The 15,465-nt window shown below is 40.9% G+C and overlaps 1 protein-coding gene across 4 annotated transcripts in view; it reads right to left on the bottom strand.

The window, feature by feature from the left end:
• Window positions 1-15,465, bottom strand: part of BNIP2 (BCL2 interacting protein 2) — a 228,141-nt gene that overhangs the window by 17,001 nt on the left and 195,675 nt on the right. The window contains exon 1 of one of the 4 annotated variants that reach the window (XM_055537784.1): window positions 7,332-7,768. The exons of the other annotated variants lie outside the window; for them this stretch is intronic. The gene's annotated coding sequence lies outside the window, so the exon portion shown is untranslated. Of the gene's footprint in view, window positions 1-7,331; window positions 7,769-15,465 lie in introns of those variants that run through there. 4 annotated transcript variants of the gene reach the window in all.

The raw sequence follows: 15,465 nt of genomic DNA, 5'->3' as shown, positions 1-15,465 counted from the left end.
CCCAGTCATGAAATAAATTTAGTGGGTTGCAACTACTACTTTCCATTCCCCTCCCCCACCCCAAGAATTAGAAGAGTCAGAGTATATATATTCTAGAAATTACCGTTTGTGATAAGGGTGCTGTGGAGTGAAGTACTTATTCCACATGTATACATGCATGTGTGTGTCCAGGAAATGATTTACCATTTATTAGGTACTGTGAATTATGGAAAAGCAATTTTGTGGCTGAGGGACACAAATAATAAAACTAAATATATTCTCTATTCTAGACCCATCATCAAATTCTCTGTCCTTTGGAGAGAGGTTAATTCTGGAAATTGAACACTAGTAACTAACATTTATACTCTTAATTCAGCAGAGCCCAAGTGGTGTGCTGTCTCTTATATTTATTTCTCCATAGTTCCAATGCCACGATTTCTGAGCCACTTAAAGAGGGCTATTCAGTATCTGTTCAGTAAATGAATTATGCCATATTTTTATTTGTTTCATATCTATACCAAGCTTTTCTCATGTAGTTTAGCATGAGTTTTCAGACACTGATCTTAGTTAATATTTCTATCCATGCAACTACATGCTTTAACTTAGTTTCAGTTTTTCTAAGGAAGGATATGGGTGTTACTATCCTCAGTTTATGAAATGACGGATCTAGAGTTTGCCAAGGTTGATGGAATATGAAAGAGAGGTTTAAATATATTTAAGAAGTCATTAAGGTCAACTGGTTAGCAGTACAAAAAAAACTGTGTTAACTTAAAGGGGCAGGAGGTATAAATGGAATATCTGATTTACTTACATTAGAGTAAGTCAATAGATGAGTAAACTTAACTTTAAAAAATGAAGTAGCTCCTGAGAAATCTGCATGCAGGTCAAGAAGCAACAGTCAGAACCGGACATGGAACAATAGACTGGTTCCAAATTGGGAGAGCAGTAAGTCAAGACTGTATATTGTCACCTTGCTTATTTAACGTATATGCAGAGGGCATCATATGAAATCCCTGGCTGGCTGAAGCACAAGCCAGAATCAAGATTGCAGGGAGAAATATCAATAACCTCAGATATGCAGATGATACCACCCTTACGGCAGAAAGTGAAGAGGAACTAAGAGCCTTTTGATGAAAGTGAAAGAGGAGAGTGAAAATGATGGCTTAAAACTCAACATTCAAGAAACTAAGATCATGGCATCCAGTCCCATCACTTCATGGCAAATAGACATGGAAACAGTGACAGACTTGATTTTCTTGGGCTCCAAAATCATTGCAGATGGTGACTGCAGCCATGAAATTAAAAGACTCTTGCTCCTTAGAAGAAAAGCTATGACCAACCTAGATAGCATATTAAAAAGCAGAGACATTACTTTGCCAACAAAGGTCCATATAGTCAAAGCTATGGTTTTTCTGGTAGTCGTGTATGGATGTGAGAGATGGACCATAAACAAAGCTGAGTGCCAAAGAACTGATGCTTTTGAACTGTGGTGTTGGAGAAGACCTGCAAAGTCCCTTGGACTACAAGGAGATCAAACCAGTCAATTGTAAAGGAAATCAGTCCTGATTATTCATTGGAAGGATTGATGCTTGAGCTGAAACTCCAATATTTTGGCCACCTGATGTGAATAACTGACTCATCGGAAAAGACCCTGATGCTGGGAAAGACTGAAGGCAGGAGGAGAAGGGGATGACAGAGGATAAGACGGTTGGATGGCATCACCGACTTGATGGACATGAGTTTGAGCAAGCTCCGGGAGTCGGTGAGGGACAGGGAAGCCTGGTGTGCTGCAGTCCATAGGGTCGCAAAGAGTTGGACACAACTGAGTGACTGAACTGAACTGAACACATACATCTCAAGAGACAGAAAGTATTACTAGTTATCACTAGAAGTTTTAAAACAGAGGTAAAAGTGATTGACACCAGTGGAAGAAGAAGGTGAGATGGGGAGAATGAGGCTTTTCACAGTAAATCCTTCTAAATTATTTAAGTTTTAAAACCATGTATGTGTAACCAGTGGTCATGTTTAATGGTTGCCTATCTGCTGTGTCATTATAACATTCAAAAGATACACAAAGCTGTAGCAAAAAACCATTGTATTCCAGAACAACAATAACAAAATTACATAGTTTTCTAAAGTGTTAGATTTCACACAATAAACTATAAATTCTTAATCTGCCAAGACTGGGAGGCTTTTTTCCCAGTTTGAATTCTTACTTAGGCTTAAGAGTTTCAAAAATCTTCAAAAGGTTTACATTTTTGAGGAGCCACTTGCAAACAGAAAAGAAGCAAATGCTGTCTTTTCTTCATCAACATATTTGCTGGGAAAAGTCAGTTATATGTAGGAGTAAGGCATTTTTAATTCTCTGGGAAAAACTTAAGCAATTTTGAGAAATGAATGGAAAACACACTTAAAATACAATCATCTTGACTTATTTAAACCTTTGATATTCACTATAAAGTGAACTAATGTTTTATCCTAGATTTAATAACCAGAGAACTTTCATTATTTAGTCTCACATTTGTATTGGGTGTTGGAAAAATAACAGGACGCTCTCAGTATTTTTTCAAATACTTCACATGCTCAAAAATATTTAATATTTCAAAAATATAAGCAGTGACTGGAAGTTGCTACCACTATGTTTACAACATCTAGCACAGTGTCTGGCACATAACAAGCCTGTAAATATTAGTTAAATTAAAAAATAAATATTTAATTGTAAGGTGTAACACTGAATAATAAGCATTTGCTTTGCTCAACCTCAAGCTTATTTTTCTAATTAAACTACATAAATAGGCTTCCTGCTAAGTTTTACACCTCAATAAAGACTAGTGAAAATATCTGGGGCAACTAACATACTGTCCATTTCTGCTGGTAAAAATATCCCATGTTTGTAAGAGAAAATACACACCTTGTGCAATTCTAAAAGATAAACCATGTCTTTAGCTATTTTACCACCTCAGTAAGTCTATCACGTGAAAATACTACTTTAAACACAGAGAACCAGAGTCTGTCAGCTAACTAAGCTGATTCATTCAATTTTTACTTTAATATCATTGAGTCACATGATGTTAATACACCCCAGCATGTGGACATGGATATTTAGTTTGGGAATAATTACTTAAGTTTGTTAAACAGGACCTAGAGGGAGAGAAAAATAGGTTCCCTCTTAATCATTTCATCGCAAATTTTAGAGGGAAAAACATTGATACACTAGGTAAAGTTTAAACTAGGTAAAGTTAAAAAGTCCTTGAAAGATGACTGTTCTTAGAACCACATTATCAGCAGTTTTAAGAACAGGAAGCAAGAAAGGAGCAATATAAGCACTACAACTCTGAAGGAAATCAGGGTATCGCTGACTCACAATATAAATAAATCAGAATGGGGAAGTAATAGTTTAAGATGCTAACTGTCAAAACAACCAAAAGCAACAGGAATAACTCGATTTCTCAACAAACTTGTGGTAGCAGCGGCCCATCATTACTTATGCCAGTTATCAGTGGTGGTGATAGACATAAATTCAAAACGGTATGGCTGACTTCAGTGAGGTGTGGTGGTAAATTCAACCCAGATGAAATTGGGGATTTCCTCATGCATCCTAACAATACAAGTAAAAATTAAATATTAAGATCATATTTAGAAACGCCCAAATTATAACTTAAAATTTTACATGACAACCTCACTATTATGTAGTTTAACACAGATGGTGGAATAAGTGCTAGTAGTCAACATGTACACTCAAATCAATTTCGTTCGGCAAAAGGACATGCTTACACAAGCCTTTCACATCCCCATTTAAACGAAAGGACTTTGTGCCACATGTTCATGTTCACATTTTCCTATGAAGCTGGTAGTACTGGTAGCACACAGAAAATACTTTTGGCCAGCCTGTATGTCCAGGAAGGTCACCAACCCACCGCTGTAAAGATCCTACATGCCTGCTTCTCATTGTTTCCTTGAGAGCAGAGTCGTGTAGGTTTTTAAGAATGAAATAACACAAAGATACCAACAGCTTAGAACGGCTATTCTCAAAAAGACCAGAAATAACAAGCAGCAGTGAGGGTGTGGAGAAAAGGAAATCCTTGGTGGGAATGCAAACTGGTGCAGCCACTATGGAAAACAGGAAGGAAGTTCCTCAAAAAATTAAAACCAGAATTCCGGTACAATCCAGCAATTCCACTTTGAGTATTCATTGGAAGGCAAATAAAACACTAATTAGAAAAGATATGTGTACCCCCATGTTCACAGCAGCATTATTTACAATAGCCAAGACATGCAAGTAACCTAAGTATTCACTGATGAATGAATGGATAAACACACACACAGGAATATTATTCAATCATTTAAAAAAAATCTGCCATCTGCCACAACATGGGTGGACCTTGAAGGCATTATGTAACATAAGTAAAGTAAGTCAGAAAGAGAAAGACAAACACGTTATGATCTCACTTATGTGTGTGTAATCTTAAGAAAACAAAACAGAAAAAGCTTATAGACACAGCAAACATACTGGCAGTTGCCAGAGGTGGAGGGTGGAAAGTGGGTGAAATGGATGAAAGGGGTAGAAAGGTATAAACTTTTAGCTGTAAGTTAGTTCTGGAATGGAGAAGGAAATGGCAACCCACTCCAGTATTCTTGCCTGGAGAATCCCAGGGACGGGGGAGCCTGGTGGGCTGCCGTCTATGGGGTCGCATAGAGTCGGACACGACTGAAGCGACTTAGCAGCAGCAGCAGTTCTGGAAAGGTACAGCATGGTTAGTATCACTGTATTAGATATATGAAAGTTGCTAAGACAGTAAATCTTTAAAGTTCTCACGATAAGAAAAAAATTTTTGTAACTAAATATGGTGATGAATGTTAACTAGACTTATCATATGTATTTGGCAATGTATACAAATATCTAAATCATGATGTTGTATACCTAAAACTAAAAAAAAGTTATCTGTCAATTACATACCTCAATTAAATGTGATACCCCATCAGAAATGTTAATACAAAATTCAAGAAAAATTACAATAGCGCTGTTTCTCACAACTGTGAAGACAAAGCACAGGACAATTATGCCAACCATAAAAGGTACATTGATTATATTATCAGTATGCAGAACATACTGGAGAGCTCTGAGACCTTTAAGAATATTAAAGTCTAATAACTGATTTCTAATACTTTCTAGAGTTACAAATATTAGATGTAATATAAAAGTATAACTTTGGAATATTATTATCATCACATTATACTGGCACTCTGCTTTATAAAGTGTAAGCTTAAGATGACATCTTTCGATCCACAGTCAGCCAAGGTTAAATTATCTGATCTGGCTATACATATACTTTCTTTCTTAGGTGTCTTTTTCCATTGCTGCTCCTTCTGTGAGCATTACACCAGTAGAATGAACAGAACCATTTTCCAAACAGTGCTTTTCCCATTTACTGCTGCTGCTGCTAAGTCGCTTCAGTCGTGTCCAACTCTGTGCGACCCCATAGACGGCAGCCCACCAGGCTCCTCCGTCCCTGGGATTCTCCAGGCAAGAACACTGGAGTGGGTTGCCATTTCCTTCTCCAATGCATGAAAGTGAAAAGTGAAAGTGAAGTCACTCAGTCGTGTCCAACTCTTGGCGACCTCATGGACTGCAGCCTACCAGGCTCCTCCGTCCATGGGATTTTCCAGGCAAGAGTACTGGAGTGGGGTGCCATTGCCTTCTCCGTTCCCATTTACTAACTGTTCGTATATCCATCTCATACATTCCTACCAAAAATTCTGTATCACATATAAAACATGGGGTTATTATCCCCATTTTAGCCTATATTTGAGGCAAATAACCACATCCTGGTTTCCAGGTTAGACCTAGATTGTTTCTAATACAGCACACTGTCTCCAGTTCACTGGCAACTTTCTACAGAATAAGCCTGTCAAGCTAGATTTGGCTAAACTTAGCTTCAAAGGTTTGGAGAAGGCAATGGTACCCCACTCCAGTACTCTTGCCTTGAAAATCCCATGGATGGAGGAGCCTGGAAGGCTGCAGTCCATGGGGTCACTGAGGGTTGGACACGACTGAGCGACTTCACTTTCAATTTTCACTTTCATGCATTGGAGAAGGAAATGGCAACCCACTCCAGTGTTCTTGTCTGGAGAATCCCCGGGATGGGGGAGCCTGGTGGGCTGCCGTCTATGGGGTCGCACAGAGTTGGACACGACTGAAGTGACTCAGCAGCAGCAGCAGCTTCAAAGGTTCTGTAATGCCTAAAGACACCAGTAACACTAACTTACGATGATTGAGTTCAAGTTCTATGTTTGCAGAAGGAGACCTGTCATACTTCCTGTCTAAAACTAAAAATATTATGCTGCAACAGAGATTATGAAAATTAAAAATAGTATGTGGAGAAAATGTAAAATGATAAGAACTAAAGAGAAGATATGCAAGATCATCAAGAAAATGGTCTATAGGATAACTAGATACAGTAACTTCAGTTAAAATTCTGAGGAAACATCCATTTACAAATTGTAGAAATTCCTATACAATTTTAGATAAAGAATACGTTTAATTTTAAAAATTAAGTAGTTAAGCATTAGAAGTAGCCTGATTCTTTTTTTTTTTAAAGGTGAAGATGGGGAAAAAAAGCAACATCAAAAATCAATCACACATTTCATTAAATTATATGGAAGGCGCTAAGACTACCTGGATGACTAAAGCCGTGTTCTCAAAGAGCTTGCCAGAGCACAGCAGACCAAGGGGAAGTTTCAAATCGACGTAATAGACGCAAATAAATTTCTGATTTAATATGCATTGGTCTAGCAGATCATCCATGGCATCAGGTGCACCAAGGAAACCCAAGCTACTTGTGCTAGCTATTTAAGTAAAAGATAGTGTCCATGCAGGAACTCAGCTTTTCACGAATCAAGGTCCATTACAAATGCCGCTTCCTTGTCTATTCCCCAAGGGTGTGGAGCACGTTAGACATCCAAGTTCCTTTGTTCTGTACCAGGACCGACGCTGGTGAGAAATAAGGGACTAACAGGGCCCAGTGACTGCACCCAGACGGGTAAGTGTGCAGGGGCCAGAGAAGAGGGCAGGTTCTCAATCGAGCTCAACCACCACAAATGGAAAAGGGTTGGGAGAAGGGGGGAAGCAAGGGTGGCAAAAAGCAAACAGAAGCCTGGCCAAGGGCGGGGGCTGAAGCGGGGCGGGGATCCGGGAAGCGCCTCCGGGCAGTTTCTAGGGCACCTCCTATAACGGATAAAGCCTGGGGCTTCCTTTCTCGGACCGCCCGGGTGTGCGCCCTTCGGATGTCTGCCCCCGAGGCCTGTTCTCAGCTCAGACCCGCCAGACCCCGGCCTTCCCGAGGGGCACTTACCCCGGAGGAAGCCTTGGCCTCCTCGTCTTCTTCGCCCCTCCAGGCCGGCGACGTGGGGCTGACGGCCAGGTCGCAGAAGGTAGCGCCGAGCGCAGCCTGCTCCTCTCTGACGGCAGCGAGACCCGGGCCCAGCCCCTGAGCCACAGCGGCAAGTACAGCGGCCGACCCGGATACAGAGAGCCGCTCCGAAGGAAGTGACAACACCCCGACCTTCTCCAGACCCCGCAGCCGGAGGAAGCCCAGGCAGAGGCGTGGCGTCTTCGTGAGTCCCTCCCCCCGCCCACACCCTCAGTGGCGGCGGGCTGGGGCGGGAAGGAGGAACTAACGCTCCCGCCAGCTTTCTGCTTTCTCCCGCAACTTGGGCAGCGGAGCTGTCAAGCGTTTATGTTAGGTTGGCAATCGTTTACACATCTGCAGGAGCTTCCTCTTCCTGCGCTGGGCCACTGCCCTTGAGCCTCAAAGAGCCATTTTTATATTCTTTATGTTGGCTTTACTGATCATTATGATTTACACTATATAATAAAATGGATGCAAAAAGGGGAGGAAAAATAGTTGATGTCTCATTGGGGAAATAAAACTCAGAAAAACCCTTCAGTTCAGTTCAGTCGCTCAGTCGTGTCCGACTCTTTGTGACCCCATGACTTGCAGCACGCCAGGCCTCCCGACTGTCCATCACCAACTCCCGGAGTTTACTCAAACTCATGTCCATCGCGTCGGTGAAGCCATCCAGCCATCTCATCTTCTGTCGTCCCCTTCTCCTCCTGCCCCCAATCCCTCCCAGCATCAGAGTCTTTTCCAATGAGTCAACTCTTCACATGAGGTGGCCAAAGTATTGGAGTTTCAGCTTCAGCATCAGTCCTTCCAAAGAACACCCAGGACTGATCTCCTTTAGAATGGACTGGTTGGATCTCCTTGCAGTCCAAGGGACTCTCAAGAGTCTTCTCCAACACCACAGTTCAAAAGCATCAATTCTTCAGCGCTCAGCTTTCTTCACAGTCCAACTCTCACATCCATACATGACTACTGGAAAAACCATAGCCTTGACTAGACGGACCTTTGTTGGCAAAGCAATGTCTCTGCTTTTTAATATGCTATCTAGGTTGGTCATAACTTTCCTTCCAAGGAGTAAGTGTCTTTTAATTTCATGGCTGCAATCACCATAGAGTTTGGTAAAATTCTTAAGTGAACAATGCAAAGAAATACAGGAAAACAATAGACTAGAAATACTAGAGATTGCTTCCAGAAAATTAGAGATACAAAGGGAACATTTCATACAAAGATGGGCACAATAAAGGACAAAAATGGCAAGGACCTAAGAGAAACAGAAGAGATGAAGTAGTGGTGGCAAGAATTCACAGAAGAACTGTGCCAAAAAAGTCCTAATGACCCAGATAACCACAATGGTGTGATCACTCACCTAGAGCCAGACATCCTGGAGTGTGAAGTCAAGTGGATTTTAGGAAGCATTATTACAAACAAAACTAGTGGAGGTGATGGAATTCCAGCTGAGCTATTTCAAATCCTAAATGATGATGCTGTTAAAGTGCTTGCTGCACTCAATATGCCAGCAAATTTGGAAAACTCAGCAGTGGCCACAAGACTGGAAAAGGCCAGTTTTCATTCAATCCTAAAGAAGGGCAATGCCAAAGAATGTTCAAACCACCATACAATTGTGCTCATTTCACATGCTAGCAAAGTCATGCTCAAAATTCTTCAAACTAGGCCTCAACAGCATGTGAACCAATAACTTCCAGATGTACAAGCTGGATTTAGAAAAGGCAGAGGAACCAGAGATCAAATTGCCAACATCCACTGGATCACAGAAAAAGCAATAGAATTCCAGAAAAACATCTACTTCTGCTTCACTGGCTATTCTAAAGCCTTTGACTGTGTCAGTCAGTTCAGTCGCTCAGTTGTGTCCAACTCTTTGCGACCCCATGACTTGCAGCACGCCAGGCCTCCCTGTCCATCACCAACTCCCAGAGTTAACCCAAACTCATGTCCATTGAGTCAGTGATGCCATCCAGCCATCTCATTCCCTGTCGTCCCCTTCTCCTCCTGCCCCCAATCCCTCCCAGCATCAGAGTCTTTTCCAATGAGTCAACTCTTCACATGAGGTGGCCAAAGTATTAGAGTTTCAGCTTCAGCATCAGTCCTTCCAAAGAACACCCAGGACTGATCTCCTTCAGAATGGACTGGTTGGATCTCCTTGCAGTCCAAGGGACTCTCAAGAGTCTTCTCCAACACCACAGTTCAAAAGCATCAATTCTTCGGCACTCAGCTTTCTTCACAGTCCAACTCTCACATTCATACATGACCACTGGAAAAACCATAGCCTTGACTAGATGGACCTTTGTTGGCAAAGTAATGTCTCTGCTTTTGAATATGCTATCTAGGTTGGTCATAACTTTCCTTCCAAGGAGTAAGCGTCTTTTAATTTCATGACTGCAGTCACCATCTGCAGTGATTTTGGAGCCCAGAAAAATAAAGTCTGACACTGTTTCCCCATCTATTTGCCATGAAGTGATGGGACCAGATGCCATGATCTTCGTTTTCTGAATGTTGAGCTTTAAGCCAACTTTTTCACTCTCCTCTTTCACTTTCATCAAGAGGCTTTTTAGTTCATCTTCACTTTCTGCCATAAGGGTGGTGTCATCTGCTTACCTGAGGTTATTGATATTTCTCCTGGCAATCTTGATTCCAGCTTGTGCTTCTTCCAGCCCAGCGTTTCTCATGATGTACTCTGCATTTGATTGTATAGATCATAATCAACTGGAAAATTCTTAAAGAGATGTGAATACCAAACCATCATGACCTACCTCTTGAGAAATCTATATGCAGGTCAGGAAGCAACAGTTAGAACTGGACATGGAACAACAGACTGGTTCAAAATTGGGAAAGGAGTATGTCAAGGCTGTATATTGTCACCCTGCTTATTTAACTTATATGCAGAGTACATCATGCAAAATATTGGGCTGGATGACTCATAAGCTGGAATCAAGATTGCGGGGAGAAATATCAACAACCTCAGATACCCAGATGATACCACCCTAATGGCAGAAAGTGAAGAGGAACTAAAGAGCCTCTTGATGAGGGTGAAAGAAGAGGTGAAAAATCTGGCTTAAAACTCAGCATTCAAAAAGCTAAGATCATGGTATCTGATCCATAGATGGGGTAAAAATGGAGACAGTGATAGAGTATTTTCCTGGGCTCCAAAATCACTGCAGATGGTGAGTGCAGCCATGAAATTAAAAGATGCTTACTCCTTGCAAGAAAAGCTATGACCAACCTACACGACATATTAAAAAGCAGAGACATCACTTTTCTGACAGAGGTCCACATTCAAAGCTATTGTTTTTCCAGTAGTCATGTATGGATGTGAGAGTTGGACCATAAAGAAGACTGAGTGCTGAAGAATTGTAGTGCTAAAGAAGACTTTTGAGAGTCCCTTGAACAGCAAGAAGATCAGACCAGTCAATCCTAAAGGAAATCAACTCTGAATATTCATTACAGGAACTGATGATGAAGCTGAAGCTCCAATACTATGGCTACCTGATGCAAAGAGCTGACTCATTGGGAAAGATCCTGATTCAGGGAAAGATTGAGGGCAAGAGAAGAACGGAACAACAGAGAATGAGATGGTTGGATGGCATCATCGACTCAATGGACATGAATTTGAGCAAGCTCCCGGAGTTGGTGATGGGCAGGGAAGCCCGGTGTGCTGTAGTCGATGGGGTCGCAAAAGTCAGACATGACTTAGCAACTAAACAACAACAAACCTCAGAAAAATCCTTAGAGTTTGGTAAAATTGTCCTGGGCGAACAGCTTTATAACAGTGCTTCTCAAATTGTTCCCAGAAAACTGGGTTCACCTCTTAGTGGGGATTGAGCCAAAAGATAACCAAGCTAAAGATCACAGGAAGGATTTCTTGCACCAAGCAAGCAGTATGCTAGGGAATCTTTCCCAAAGTAGTATCTTCCAAACAGAGAAATTTTGGAAGTTTTAAGCCAAGGATTCATGCATGTGCATGAATGGGCTTGATCAGAGTATATTGCAACATAGAATTGGGGCAAAGTTTGACAGAGTCCAAGCTTTAGTGTCAGACTTTATTTTTGGGGGGCTCCAAAATCACTGCAGATGGTGACTGCAGTCATGAAATTAAAAGACGCTTGCTCCTTGGAAGGAAAGTTATGACCAACCTAGATAGCATATTCAAAAGCAGAGACATTACTTTGCCAACAAAGGTCTGTCTAGTCAAGGCTATGGTTTTTCCAGTGGTCATGTATGGATGTGAGAGTTGGACTGTGAAGAAAGCTGAGCACTGAAGAATTGATGCTTTTGAACTGTGGTGTTGGAGAAGACTCTTGAGAGTCCCTTGGACTGCAAGGAGATCCAACCAATCCATTCTAAAGGAGATCAGTCCTGGGTGTTCTTTGGAAGGACTGATGCTGAAGCTGAAACTCTAATACTTGGGCCATCTCATGTGAAGAGTTGACTCATTGGAAAAGACTCTGATGCTGGGAGGGATTGGGGGCAGGAGGAGAAGGGGACGACAGAGGATGAGATGGCTGGATGGCATCACCGACTCGATGGACATGAGTATGGGTGAACTCCGGGAGTTGGTGATGGACAGGGAGGCCTGGCGTGCTGCAAGTCATGGGGTCACAAAGAGTCGGACATGACTGAGCGACTAAACTGAACTGAAGCTTTAGTTGACTGAAGTCGTTTGATGGTGAGAAAATGTCAATATCATCATTTCTTAGGTTCCCATTGATCTGTTGGTTGAGTGTTCAGGTTAATTTTTACCATTGCAACAGAACTGGGAGTCTTTACAACTGTCTTTGCTATTGTTTCTTCTTTTGCCAGATAATAGTCATTTGTTCTTCTGTTTCTTTAAGATCCTTATTACTCATAGTAGTGTATATATGTCAGTGCTACTTTCTCATTGACATATATACACCACCATGTGTGAAACAGGTAGCTAGTGGCAAGCTGCCGTGTAGCACAGGGAGCTCAGCTCTGTGCTTTGTGAAGACCTAGTTGGGTGTGTTAGGGGTGAGATGGGTGGAGGGGAGTCTCAAGAGGGAAGGAATGTATGTTCACTTATAGCTAATGCATGTTCCTATATAGCAGAAATGAAAACATTGTAAAGCAATTATACTCCAATTAAAAAATAAATTTTAAAAAGTGATTTAAAAAAACAAACAAAAAATAATTTAAAAACAATAAAAAGAAAAAAGATCCTTATACTGACAACCATTAAAAGGCAAGCACTGTGGCCAGGGTTGGATCACAAAATGGCATTGGCATATAATGGCTTCTCTTATGTTAAAACGCTGTAACTAGTTCCTTTCCTCCGAGGACCCACTGCCCTATCTGCTTAAAAAACTATATGCAGAGAATGATCAACTTATTTAGTTGTAGACCATGCTTTAGTAAGATAAAAGTATCAGGAAAATTTCATCATTAGAGTCAACAGCCATAAAATTTCCTCCCAAGTTGCTATAAAGTTTTCTAAACATTTATTCTCAGTCTCTGTACTATTTGTCTCACTGTGGCCCAGTAACAAACAGTTCTCTGAAGGGCCCAGGTCTATGAGCCATGTTTTGAGTAGCAACGCTGCTCTATATGGAGAAGGCAATGGCACCCCACTCCAGTACTCTTGCCTGGAAAATCCCATGGGCGGAGGAGCCTGGAAGGCTCCAGTCCATGGGGTCACTAAGAGTCGGACATGACTGAGCGACTTCACTTTCAATTTTCACTTTCATGCATTGGAGAAGGAAAAGGCAACCCACTCCAGTGTTCTTGCCTGAAGACTTCCAGGGACGGGGGAGCCTGGTGAGCTGCCGTCTATGGGGTCACACAGAGTCGGACACGACTGACGCGACTTAGCAGCAGCAGCAGCAGCTGCTCTATAGCTTCAATGAACTAAGATTAGTATCGAGAATGTAATGACCCTTCTCAAATCCCAAACCCTAAATCCCTGCAAAGGCCCAGTAGTCAACAATTTGGGTTGACTATGGAATGGTGGGGCTTGAGGGGAGCAGCAAAGCTCAAAATTTTAAGTCACTGACCCAAAATGCAGTTCCTGGGTTTACATTGCTTTGGAAACATTTACTCACAGCTGGCAGGGGGTTAAACTCTGTGTGTCTCATCTATAAAATGGGGAATAAGGAATACTTCATAGGACTTTTGTGAAATAAAGCCATATGTATGTTAGAATAGTATATGGTATGTTGTCAGAGAAGGCAATGGCACCCCACTCCAGTACTCTTGCCTGGAAAATCCCATGGATGGAGGAGCCTGGAAGGCTGCAGTCCATGGGGTCGCTGAGGGTCGGACACGACTGAGCGACTTCACTTTCACTTTTCACTTTCATGCATTGGAGAAGGAAATGGCAACCCACTCCAGTGTTCTTGCCTGGAGAATCCCAGGGATGGGGGAGCCTGATAGGCTGCCGTCTATGGGGTCACACAGAGTCAGACACGACTGAAGTGACTTAGCCTAGCCTATGGTATGTTGTAATTATATATGTGCTAGGTATTATTTTCCTATCAATTTTGTTAAGTATCTGGCAGAGTGAACAATAAAAATAAAACCGATCAACTGATAGAGCTTTAAACAACTTGGACGATGCTCCTTAAAAAACAATTTCATCTTCAATTAACAGATTTTTCAGTTCCATGTTCTGCAATGTGTAATATTCTCCACAGGGTGGCAGAAAATCATTTGAAATCATAAACAGTTACGTGGTTTTACAATCTTTAGTTTCTTTTTCATTTCACTAACTTTATTGTTTAAATATGCTTGGTCAGTATTTGCTTTGGATTTTGAGTAAGCCATTCTACTATTTGACTTTTTATCCCCATCTCATGAATTATCCATTCTTATTGTTGAAATGTTACAAACTATGGATAAGACAAGAAGGATAGTTGCACTATTAACACATTTATGTATAGCCTTTCAGATTTGTGTGTGTGTGTGTATATATATATATAACTACAAAAATAGCTCATATTTTATAAAAATAAAATAATTTATCTAATAGTTTATAATCTAATTTTTTCTTCTCATTTAAAAATATATCCTGAATTCTTTTTCTGGTCAATAAGTATATTTAATACCATCATTTTTATTATGGATAATTTATGTACTGACAATTCCTTATTGAACATTTAGGCTGCTCAGTTTTGGATACTCCATCTAGTGTTAAAGACAACACTGCACAGAGTATCCATAAGGTCAGAAACATAGGACTGACTTATTTTCCAAACAATATATTGGCTACATTTTCAAATTATACATTCAATATGTTTTCCCTCAACTTTTAGGTGAAATAACTTGAAGCAATGGGTCCAATTATTAATCTGAAAAAAGAATATACTATTTTCCCTGTGTTTGCAAACTTTTCACATAATCTTTAGTGTACTGTGACAATCACTTGCTTTTTTCTATGTGGTTCCGTGAATAGGTAGATAATTAGATTCCTAAAAATTGGAAAATAATTCAGAGGTGCCCACTAAAGAATGCTGCTAGCCATGTGGTGCTACAGGGATTGAATCATTAGAATTGCAGCTGCTGACTTTTAATAGACACTGAAAGGAGTTCAGGGTGGAGATCAGAATTGAGGCCCTTTATGATCTGGGAAAACTGGCAGAATTAGCCTTTAGATAGTTAGATATTTTCAGGAGAAAATTTTTATGAACCTGGATTCTTGCATCTTTCCATATTTAGAAAAGCACTAAAACCATTAACTAAGATGTGTTCCTTGTGACTAGCAGCCAACTTCGGAGATGTATGCTTGGGTGCACATTCCTCCTTTGCCAAAGTCACAGATATACTGATCTCCCCTCCCTCTTTACCTCTTTGGAACAGTATATCAGAGCTATCTGAAATACTGTCTTCCCGCTATAGTTCTTAGAAAGACACTGAATAAAATCTACTTGCAGTTTTTACCTTGTGAGTCTTTTTGAGTCCACAAAGGAAAAATGTGTGGCTTCCAGACCTTAAGCACAAAGCAATACATTAGCTCAGAGCCACCATCGGTCTTTTCCTCTGTGGATTTTGGTTTTGGTGTTATGTTTAAATAGACCCTCCTCACTCTAAAATTAAACAAATAGTCATAGTTGTTTAG

Source organism: Bubalus kerabau, chromosome 10, assembly GCF_029407905.1.
Source record: "Bubalus kerabau isolate K-KA32 ecotype Philippines breed swamp buffalo chromosome 10, PCC_UOA_SB_1v2, whole genome shotgun sequence".
Classification (NCBI taxonomy): domain Eukaryota; kingdom Metazoa; phylum Chordata; class Mammalia; order Artiodactyla; family Bovidae; genus Bubalus; species Bubalus kerabau.
Note: the sequence above shows the minus strand (reverse complement) of the source record. Positions and strands in the feature narration are given on the sequence as shown.